The sequence below is a fragment of the Carcharhinus amblyrhynchos genome, chromosome 15 (assembly GCF_965287045.1).
Source record: "Carcharhinus amblyrhynchos chromosome 15, sCarAmb.v2.hapA, whole genome shotgun sequence".
NCBI lineage: Eukaryota > Metazoa > Chordata > Chondrichthyes > Carcharhiniformes > Carcharhinidae > Carcharhinus > Carcharhinus amblyrhynchos.
Window position 1 is genome coordinate 63599489 of NC_137338.1, and position 12122 is coordinate 63611610.

The 12122-nt window shown below is 42.6% G+C and overlaps 1 protein-coding gene across 5 annotated transcripts in view; it reads left to right on the plus strand.

Moving 5' to 3' along the window:
• The window catches only part of LOC145353369 (cyclin-dependent kinase-like 5), a 208296-nt gene that overhangs the window by 162455 nt on the left and 33719 nt on the right, over positions 1-12122 (plus strand). The window lies entirely within an intron of this gene.

Here is a 12122-nt window from a genome sequence, read left to right on the forward strand (position 1 = left end):
TTATTAAACATACACAGACACACATGGAAGCTTCCAATATGCATTCCACATTATCTTTCATTCAAATCCAACATTTTAAACTGGGATGAAAATAAAACATTGAAAGAAAATAGATTAAGACGGTCATCTTCATTCTTCTTTCTTTCAAACTGTAATTAAACTTAAAAACAGAAGTAAATTCAAGAAATCTCATACTTAAATTTTAACTGTTTTAACACTTCCTCAGCCCCTTTGAAGTTAAACCAAAGTGTAAAGCATTGCATTTATTGCCCGCAATAAGTACTCCACAAAAACAAATACATTTAACAACTCTTGCTCTCAATCTAATGCAACAACAATCACCTATGTTCAACAAGCAACCAGACCACACAAACACACTGAAATACAAAACTATTCAAGGTATTAGCTCAACCTTAGGTTTTCTCTGATCAGTTTTCCATCTTGCCAATTAATTTATAATATTTCCCTAGTAAGTTGAGAGAACATAGTTCCTTTCTCTCAAAATTCTGTAACACACACTGCAAACTCCCCTCCTTTCAAAAAAAAAGGACAACTTGGGGTTCTTTGTGATGTTAGTGAGGGTTTAAGCTCCTTACCCCACATGATCTGTTTTAATGGGGCTCATGGGCATAACATTTTCTAATAACGCAAGACTATCCATTGATGGGAACAGTTAAGTCTGCATTCAGAACTATATACAGTACTGAGATTCTTTAAAACATTCATTGTCTCCCAATCAACATCATCTCCTGGTAATTCCCAGGGGCAAATTCTAAACTTATTGTGGAATCAGGTGCTTCTGGAAAAGGAGGTGGGGGTCCCCAGTCAATGCCACGTGGAAAATGGGCATTCTTTTCCTGATACAATCCACAACCCAATCCATAAACACCGTCTCCCTCAGACTAAGGTGTTTGATAAAGCCCCTCATGGTAGGTTGGTTGAAAAGATTAAGGCTCATGGGATACGTGGCCAGGTATCTAGATGGGTTGAGAACTGGCTTGGTAAGAGGAGACAGAGAGTAGTAGTGGAAGGGTCCTTTTCTAGCTGGAGGTCTGTCACTAGTGGTGTGCCGCAGGGCTCAGTACGGGGACCCCTTTTTGTAGTATATATAAATGACTTGGAAGAGGGAGTAAATGGAGTGATCAGCAAATTTGCAGATGACACTAAGATGGCTGGATTGGCAGGCAGTGAGGAGCAGTGTCTGGCAAAACAACGGGATATAGATAGACTGGTATATTGGGCAGATATATGGCAAATGGAGTTTAATCCTGACAAATGTGAGGCAATGCATTTTGGCCGGAATAATGTAGGGGGGAGTTATATGATAAAGGGTAAACCTATAAAGAGTATAGAAACACAGCGGGACCTGGGGGTGCAAGTGCACAAGTCTTTGAAGGTGGCAGTACAAGTGGAGAAGGTTGTGAAGAAACCTTATGGAAGGTTAGCCTTTATAGGAAGGGGTATAGAGTATAAGAGCTGAAGTCTAATGTTGCAGTTGTATAGAATGTTGGTTAGGCCGCATTTGGAGTACTGCGTCCAGTTCTGGTCGCCTTACTACCGGAAGGACGTGGAGACCTTGGAGAGAGTGCAGACGAGGTTTACCAGGATGTTGCCTGGTATGGAAGGACTGGCTTATGAGGAAAGATTGAGCAAATTGGGGCTGTTTTCCCTTGAAAGACAGCGACTGAGGGGGAATCTAATAGAGGTATATAAGTTTATGAAGGGTATAGATAGGAAATAGCTTACCGCTGTTTACTCTATGTTAGAAACGCACAGTACAAGGGGCCACAGGCTTAGGGTGATGGGGGAGAGGTATAACACGGATATTAGAGGGAGGTTTTTCACACAGAGGGTAGTGGGGGTATGGAATGCTCTGCCAAGCAAGGTGGTGGAGGCAGGCACGCTGGAGTTGTTTAAGAGTTACTTAGGCAGGCACGTGAGTGAGTTGGAGATGGAAGGATATAGGAGATTGTTTTAAATAAGGTTCATTAGTATTGGGACGTTACTGGTAATGTATGAGGATGTGGAATGGTACTAATGTTTTTCTCTTTTAATTAACAGGTTTTAAGTCGGTCCGCCTTGTTGTCCAACGAGGGGCATACACGCGATGGGTCGTACAAGGGGCTGCTCTTGGATGTTCAAGAGCAGCCTAGTACTTCATGTCATTAGTGTACGCTTAAACTGGACCAGGTGCTGGGCAACACGACAGCTCAGTGACTATCACTGTTTGCTGTGCAGACACATGGATTTGGGTCAGTGTCTGTGAGAGTTTGCACATTCTCCCCGTGCTTGCGTGGGTTTTCTCCGGGTGCTCCGGTTTCCTCCCACACCCCAAAGATGCGCTATTAGGCTGATTGGAGGTAATAAATTGTCCCTAAATTAGTTCTCCCTCAATGTGGAATGTCATAAGCATAGATAAGGGTCATGGGTGGAGGGGGGACTGGTAATATTAAAATGGCGGTGCGGGCTCGTTGGGCCGAAGGGCCTGTTTCCTGGGCTGTTTTTGTTCTTTGACTCAACTCTCCCAAACACAGACAACATCCTTATCTGCATTGACAACTGAGATTTTAATTGATTAATCTCCTGCTGGAACTTGGAGTAATCAGAACTTGGATTCTTTTTATTAATTTGATGTACTTTAAACTGACTCATAGACAATATATTTACCTCATTGTTTTGTTCCTGCGTATCTACTTTTCCACAAAATTACTTATTTTCTTCTTTTAATTTCTCAACTAAATCTCTCACAATTTCTAACTCATCTTTTAACTTCATTTTTTCTGATTTCTCACTCTGTGACTCTTCTAAACTAATAGTCACAATAACTTTACTGAGTTTCAACAAACATTTTCCTTTATGCCTGTTTCTCTCATTAAAACATCTCTGACTCACAGATCCCAGATCCAAAAACTCACTGTAGTATTCTACCCATTTCTCTGGGCGTAGTCCCAGGAGAACAAGAAGTGACTGAAAGGGTACAGTGCCTGCTAATTTACCAATCAGTCCCTCTAAGTCAGTTGGTATCATGGATATGATGAACACCCCCTCTCTACTCCAGAGTTAGGTTTGAGCCTTGCCTCATGGTCAACAGTAGAGCTCACCCTTCCCCTTGACTAGCCTTACTTCAAAATCTGCCCTAGGGATCCCAGTCCCATCTCAGTATTGGCACAAGATTCTGCCCATAGGGGCCACACTTTCTTCTTAATATATTCCCTGATTTTTTTCCCCACATGGGGCACTTCTCTGTCTCTATACTGTTTCCTGCCATTCTATATTTAACGAGTTGATCAGACTGCGGGTACGGCTTTAGGCTGTGTTCGGTCCTAATCCATGTAGGCTCTAATACAAACCTACAGAGTTTACCCTATCCTCCTTGTTAGCAACAATGCATGCACAATAAACAGTTTCTCGAAAGCAAGTTATTTGTCCAATAAGGAGTTTACACATGTCAGCTCTGAATTTTAAATAACCATTCAATATTCATTCTGCGGGGTTCGATATCGGAGCAACAAAGTTACTTCTTAGCGAGCCCACCCAGGGACGCCACTGTTGCCTGCCGCACCGTCTGTTTTAACCCTTATACGGTGGACAAATAACTATGAGAAGACATCTTATTAGTACAACCAATATTTATTTAAACCCACAGAATCAATAATCACCCACCCGAACAACAAAAGTTATCTTACAAAAAATACCAGAATACAAGTCCAAATCAAGCCCTTGACTTAACTTTGCATGACTGGCAAGTACCCAAGCAGATATTGGCCTTTATCTGTGTGCTGGTCTCGATAGTTGTCTGCAAGGTCTGGTCCTTTGGTCTGGTCTGGTACTCTGGCTCTGTTCTTCCTTCCTTCCTTCTCAGGCGTGGTGGCTGTCCTCATGCTGGTTCTCACTGGCGATGGTCACCATTGTTATAGCTCGTTCGTGGGGTCAGAGAGAGAGAAAGATTCTTGGTTGTGCAGCACCCTTTATATCCTGTTTGGTTTCATGCCCCATTTTAGCCAATTGCCAATCAATTGATTAGGACTTGATCACCCTGACCAATAAGAGTCCAATCAGATGCTAGCACACCGATCTCTGGTGTGTCCCCAATGGCCATGTCTGTAGGTGCTGGAGGCACGTAGGTCACATACCTCCCTCCTAAATACAGGTTCACGGTGCCCTTCTGTCTGGTACACAACCCAGTGTGACCAGAAAGTCTCTTTCATCCTGGAGATAAAACAACCCAGTGTGACTATCAAGTCCGTTTCATTTTGGAGATGACCCATATCCTGTTTATTCACTCGTCAGGGTTGCAGCCTGTTTGTCTCTGTCTTTAAACTGCAGTCTGTCGTTTTAGTTTCTTGCCTAATTGTCCCAGAGTGCTTTACAAAACGCCATTTTAGATGGCCCATTTGGCCACATTAACATAATTGGAAGAAGCAATGAGGGTGGCAAGTGCATAGAATGTACTCTGGTGAGACTTTCTGTTACTGAGCCACACTTGATGGACACTGAAGTCTCACCCAGAATACATTCTGTGCTGTTACTACCCTCGGTGCTTTTTCCATTTGAAATTTAACATGGGGGAGTATTGATTCATAAGCTGAGTGGGTTGGTAGTTTTGTTTTATTCATTCATGGTATGCTGGTATTGTTGGTTAAATCAGCATTTATTGTCCGCCCTTAATTGCCCGGTGGTGAGCTGCCTCCTTGTAGTACTGCAGTCCATTTGTTATGTAGGTGCACCCAAACCACTGTTAAGGATGGAGTTCCAGGATTTTGACCCAGTGACCGTAAAAGAATAGTGATATATTCCCAAATCAAGATGCTGTATGGCTTGGAGGTGAACTTCCAGATGGTGGTGTTCCCATGCTGCTCTTGATCTAGATTGTAGTGGTCATGGGTTTGGAAGGTGCTGTAGGTGAGTTCCTGTTTTTCCTTTATCATGTTTGACTTGGTCTCATGAGATTTCATGGGATCTGGAATTAATGTTGATGATTGTCAAAGCAACTCCCTCTTGACTGTGGCACCACCTTTACTGGGTTGGTCCTGCAGGTGGGATAGGACATACCCAGAGTTGGTGATGGTGGTGTCTGGGATAAGTCCTATTCATAGAATCATACCTTACAGGTTATGTTAGGCTGGTGCTTGAGTAGTCTGTGGGATAGCTCTCCCAATTTGGCCATAAGCCTCCAGGTGTTAGTAAGGAGAACTATACGGTCAACAGCATTGCATTTACCATTGTCACTTCGGTGCTAAGATCAATGCCGAGTAGTCTGCCTTATTTTAAGACTGAGGCAAAAAGGAATTTCTTCTCTGTGAGTTGTTAATGGAACTCACTACCTTAGGGAGCAGTGGAGGCTGGGTAATTGAATATATTCAAGGCTGTATTGGACAGATTTTTGATCTCCAAGGGAAGTCATGCAGGTTATGGGGCATGCAGGAAAGTGGTGTTAAGGTCACAGTCGGATCAGCCATGACCTTATGGAATGGTGGGGCAGAATGACCTTTCCTACCTTTTTTCCTAAGTTCTTGACAGTAGTCAGAGGGATGGGAACCTGAATTGTAGCTCCAATGTACAGGAGGATGAGAATAGGGAGGTCATGGATAAGGTTTCTACGTCGCAGCAGAGTATTGGCAGGTGGGAGGGTGGGTTGAAGTGTGTATACTTTAATGCGAGGAGCACACGCAATAAGGTGAATGAACTTGTAGCCTGGATTGGTGCCTGGGACTTTGATGTTGTGGCCATTTCAGGGACAGGAATGGTTGTTGCAGGTTCCGGGGTTCAATTGTTTCAGTCAGAGCAGAGAAGGTGGTAGAAGAGGGGGAGGCGTGGCATAGTTAGCCAAGGACTATTATGGTGGCAGAAAGGACATTTGATGTGCACCTGTCTATTGAGGTAGTGTGGGCTGAGATCAGAAACAAGAAAAGAGAGCTCACCCTGCTGGGAGTTTTTTAAAGGCCTCCAAAAAGTTCCAGAGATGTAGAGGAAAGGATTGCAAAGATGATCCTGGATAGGTGCGAAAGTAACAGGGTAGTTGTTATGGGGGACTTTAACTTCACAAATATCAATTGGAAAAGCTACAGTTCAAGCACGTTAGAGGGGTCAGTTTTTGTCCAATGTGTGCAGGAAGGTTTCCTGACACAGTATGTAGATAGGCCAACAAGAGGTGAAGCTACATTGGATTTGGTACTGGGTAATGAAGCAGACCAGGTGTTAGACTTGGAGGTAGGTGAGCACTTTGGTGATAGTGACCATAATTCGGTTACGTTTACCTTAGTGATGGAAAGGGATAGGTATATACCGAAGGGCAGAAGTTATAGCTGGGGGAAAGTAATTATGAGGTTATTAGGCGAGATTTAGGATACGTAGGTTGGAGTAGGAAACTGCGGGGGCTGGGAACAACTGAAATGTGGAGGTTATTTCAGGAGCAGCTACTGCGAGTCCTTGATCAATATGTACCTGTCAGGCAGGGAGGAAGTGGTCGATCAAGGGAACCGTGGTGTACTAGAGAAGTTGAATCTCTGGTGAAGAGGAAGAAGGAGGCTTATGTAAAGATGAGACATGAAGGCTCAGTTAGGGCACTGGAGAGTTACGAATTAGCCAGAAAGGAGCTAAAGAGAGTGTTAAGAAGAGCTAGAAGAGGACATGAGAAGACTTCTCATGGCGGATAGGATCAAGGAGAACCCTAAAGCTTCCTATAGGTATGTCAAGAATAAAAGATTGGTTTGGGCAAGATTAGGGCCGGTCAGAGACAGTAGTGGGAAGTTGTGCATGGAGCCTGAAGCGACAGGAGAGGCACTAAATGAATATTTTTTGTCAGTATTCACGCAGGAAAAAGTCAAAGTAGTCGAGCAGAATACTGAGATACAGGCTTTTAGACTAGACAGGATTGAGGTGCATAAGGAGGAGGTGTTAGCAATTCTTGAGAGTATGAAAATAGATAAGTCCCCTGGGCCAGATGGGATTTATCCAAGGATTCTCTGGGAGGCTAGGGAGGAGATTGCAGAGCCTTTGGCTTTGATCTTCATGTCGTCATTGGCTACAGGTATAGTGCCAGAAGACTGGAGGATAGCAAATGTTGTCCCCTTGTTCAAGAAGGGGAGTAGAGACCATCCTGGGAATTATAGACCGGTGAGCCTTACTTCTATTGTGGGCAAAGTTTTGGAAAGAATTATAAGGGATAGGATTTATAATCATCTAGAGAGAAATAAATTGATTAGGGATAGTCAACACGGTTTTGTGAAGGGTAGGTCGTGCCTCACAAACCTTATCGAGTTTTTTGAAAAGGTGACCAAAGAGGTGGATAAGGGTAAGGCAGTTGACGTGGTGTATATGGATTTTAGCAAAGTGTTTGATAAGGTTCCCCGTGGTAGGCTACTGCAGAAAATGCAGATGCATGGGATTGAGGGTGATTTAGCAGTTTGGATCAGGCATTGGTTAGCTGATAGAAGATGGTGGTTGATGGGAAATATTCAACCTGGAGTTCAGTTACAAGTGGTGTACCTCAGGGATCTGTTTTGGAGCCACTGCTGTTTGTCATTTTCATAAATGACCTAGATGAGGGTGTAGAAGGATGGATTAGTAAATTTGCTGATGACAACAAAGTCGGAGGAGTTGTAGACAGTGAGGATGGATGTTACAGTTTGCAGAGGGACATAGATAGGCTGCAGAGCTGGGCCGAGAGGTGGCAAATGGAGTTTAATGCAGAAAAGTATGAGGTGATTCACTTTGGTAAGAGTAACAGGAGTATAGGATATAGGGCTAATGGAAGGACTCTTGGTAGTATCGACGAGCAGAGAGATCTTGGTGTACATGTGCATAGATCCCTGAAAGTTGGCACCCAGGTTGATAAGGTTGTTCAGAAGGCGTACGGTGTGTTAGCTTTTGTTGGTAGAGGGATCGAATTTCGGAGCTGTGAGGTCATGTTGCAACTGTACAAAACTCTGGTGCAGCCGCACTTGAAATATTGCGTGCAGTTCTGGTCACCGCATTATAAGACGGATGTGGAGGCATTGGAAAGGGTGCAGAGGAGGTTTACCAGGATGTTGCCTGGTTTGGTGGGAAGGTCTTATGAGGAGAGGCTGAGGGACTTGGTTATTTTCATTAGAAAGAAGGTTAAGAGGTGACCTAATTGGGGCATACAAGATGATCGGGTGCAGATGATCGGTTAGATAGGGTGGATAGTGAGAGCCTTTTTCCTCGGATGGTGGTGGCTAACTTGAGGGGACGTAGCTTTAAATTAAGGGGAGGTAATTATAGGACGGATGTCAGAGGTAGGTTCTTTACTCAGAGGGTAGTAAGGGCATGGAATGCCCTGCCTGCAGCAGTTGTGGACTCGCCAACTTTAAGGGCGTTCAAATGGTCAGTGGATAGGTGTATGGATAACATTGGAATAGTTTAGAGGGTCATTAGATTGGTTACACTGGTCAGTGCAACATCGAGGGCCAAAGGGCCTGTACTGCACTGTAATGTTCTATGTTCTATTGAGCAAACAAGGTATGAAGTCAGTTGCTTGGAATAAGAACATAAGAAACAAGAGCAGGAGTAGGCCATCTAGCCCTTCGAATCTGCCCCGCCATACAATAAGATCATGGCTGATCTGAAGTGGATCAGTTCCACTTTCCTGCTTTCTCCTCATAACCTTTGACAACAAACACTAAATTCTCTTTTTGAAGTTAGCTTTATTTTCATTTTGCAGAGGCAGCAATTTAGAAATTGACAGTGTTGGTGTAGGCATCTTAAACAGAAGTTGATCCAATTTATGTCATTCTATTCATTTCCCAGTCTTAGCCACAGTTAGTAGATTTCACACTTCTGAAATCGGGAGGAGGGGGTAACAGTTCAGTTTTGTGTATATTACAAAATATATATATGGGTTAGTTTTTGAGGAAATAAGATGTTAGTTTTTTTTAATTTAGCCTTGAATTATTTGTTGAATTATGTCATATTTGCACCTCCCGCATTGACACGTTGCCCATGAAGCATAATATTTGTGTTACACTGAGTATTTTCCTTTCGATTAGTGTTTTGTACAAAGTAATATTTAAGGCAATTAAGAGCTAGTGCTTGTTATGCTGTTCATCTCAATATTAGAAATTATGTAAGAAAAGGAGGCACTTTGCACACATACACTAAATTGAGACAATAAATTGCAGAATGTAATTATTTCAATTCATAGATGTTTATGGTGTTGAAAGAGGCCATTCAGCCCATTGTGTCCATGACAGTCAACAAAAATCTGACTATATTAATCCCATTTTCCAGTGTTTGGCCCATAGCCTTGGAGATTGTGGCAGTGCAAGCGAGTATCTAAATACTTCTTAAATGTTATGAGAGTTTCTGACTCAACCACCCTTTCAGACAGTGAATTTCAGATTCCCACCACCTTTTGGGTGAAAATATTTCTTCCCAACTTCCCTCTTAGCCTTCTAAGTCTTAGCATAAATCTATGCCCCTTGGTTTTGACCTCTCTGCTAATGGAAAAAGTGCCTTCCTATCTAAGCCCTTTCTAATCTTATAGACCACTAAGATTCCCTCTCAACCTTTGTTGTCTGAGGAAAAGAGCTCTAGTCAGCCCAATATTTACTCATTGCTCACACTCTCCAGCCCAGGCAGCATCCTTTGCACCCTCTCCTGTACAATCACGTCCTTCCTGTAATGTAGTGACCAGAACTCCAGCCCTTAACATGGGGACCTGGATGGGGTGAAGCCCTGGGTCTGGTGCTGTTGAAGACATTGCATGAGATGACTGCAAACATTATCAGAGTTATAGATGACAAACTGGATGACAAAGTTATAGATGACAAACTATAGTTTGACACAGAACATTAATGCTCACTTGGATGAACTGCAGAATACCCGCAAGACACTCAGTGAGGCGGAAGATAGAATCTTTAATTCAAAAATCCGCTTATTCAGTTGAGGCTCAGCTGCAACCCTTAAAGAACCAGCTGCGTGGTATGTCAGATATCCAGACGGATGTGGAAAATCAGACCCAGAGATAGAAATTCCATGAGATCAGTTTTCCAGAGGGTTCTGAAGGCAGACTTAGAGTTAGATTTTTTTGAAGGCTGGCTACCATATTTTTTTAACCTCGACATGAAAATAGGATGGATCAAACTTGAAGAGGCGCATCATATCCTATCCTGAAGGCACAGGGGCAACCAACATCCAGGACTGTTATTATGCATTCTAAAGCTTCAGGATTGCTGGAGAGTTTTGGAGGCCATGAAGAGTGGTGAAACTTGGCTGTACTATGGGGCAAAAATCTCCTCCTTCCAGGACAACTTGGCAGCAATGCAGCAAAAATGCAAAGGCTTTGGTGTAGTCAGGAAGCGTTTGAAGGCTTTTGGAATTCAGTATGCCCTGCACTATCCTGCTATACAGAGGGTCATCTTCCACATTCAAAAACTGTGGCTTTTTTAGAATCCCTGAAAGGCAGTGATTTGGAATCTCAATTCACAGGCAGCTCCTTGTTAATCCTGGACTGCGCCCACTGTGATTATTCCCTCATGTTGATCTATACTGCGCTTTTTCAGATGACGGGGCAATCCTTTGACTGAGCCATAAGGTGAATTTCACTGACTATTCTGTTTAATATCAAATTCTGCAGTTCTTTGGTAATTGTTGAATATATCCCCTGTAATTACGTCTCTTAATTGATCCTGTTACAATATTTATCACATTGATAGGGCAATCCTACGAGTCCCACTATGCAAGTGTGAGGTTATTCACTTTGGACCATAAAAGAATAGATCTGAGTATTTCTAGATGGTGTGAGGTTGAATACAGTACATATTCATAGAGACTTGGAGGTTCATGTACATTGGTCTTTAAAATGTCATGCACAGAACCAGAAAATAATCAAGAAGGCTAATGAAATGATCAGCTTTATGTCAAGAGGACTGGAGTATAAGAATGCAGAAGTAATGCTGCAGCTATACAAAGCCCTGGTTAGACCCCACTTGAAGTACAGTGAGCAGATCTGGGCACTGCATAGGAAGGATATATTGGCCTTGGAGGGAGTTCTGCATAGGTTTACAAGAATGGTACCTGGACTTCAAGAGTTTAATTATAAACATAGATTATACAAATTAGGCCTGTTTTCTCTAGAATTTTGAGATCTGATTGAAGTTGTCAAAATATTAGCAGGATAGGACAGGATAGATAAACATAAATTATGTTCACTGGTTGGAAATTCTAGAACTAGTGGACATAGTCTAAAGATTAGGGCCAGACCGTTCAGGAGAGATACTAGGAAGCACCGTTATCTTTTGAGCAGCTGCATCAATGGTTTGGTATTCTGAAATACTACTTTTTTAGATACTTGCAACTTAGAGACTTTATCCTTAATAAGACAACTATTTTTAATGGTAAGGTTTGCCTGGTGGAAAATATCCAGCTATCGATGGAGTCCAAGCACGTACCTAGTAAGTTTCACAGCACTGGATGCTCTAGATCTTGTGATACATTGGACATACTGTGGTCTTGGGAGAGAGACCTCATAGTAAATATTGATGAGGTAACATGGAGTGATATTTGAGAATGTGCTAATAAAATTTCAGTCAGTAATAGAACAAAAGAATCTCAGCTTAAGATATTATACCACCTGCATGTTACTCCAACCTGCCACAGGTTTCATCCTTTCATATCCTTGTTGTGCCAAAAGTGCAAAGTGAGCGCGAGATTACCTGCATTGTTGGTTCTGCGTCAACAATAAAGCCAACTGGTTCATTGTTCACAAAGAGCTTGAGACGATCTTTGATACGGCCTGAGAGTTTGATCCCATGCTTATGATTCTAGGTCTCCCAGACTAAAAGATCAGTAATGCAACTGGGAAAAGGTAATGCAATATCCTAATATTTGGAGCATCCTTTGTTTGTGGAGTAGAAATGAGTCAATTCAGAATTGACATAAAGTCATTCTGAAATGTACACCAATAGAATTCTTGACTTGTTTACTTTGAGCTAAATTGGATACATTTTGTAAAGTGTAGGAGACTTATTTTAAAGTTCTGGGTTCCACCTTGCCTAGTTTACTCCAGTGAGCTTGGTTGTGCACTGCTGAACCAATTGTGGCTGACTCTTATTATGTTGATTAACCACCACCACCACCAGCACCCCTCTCCCCCACTCCAT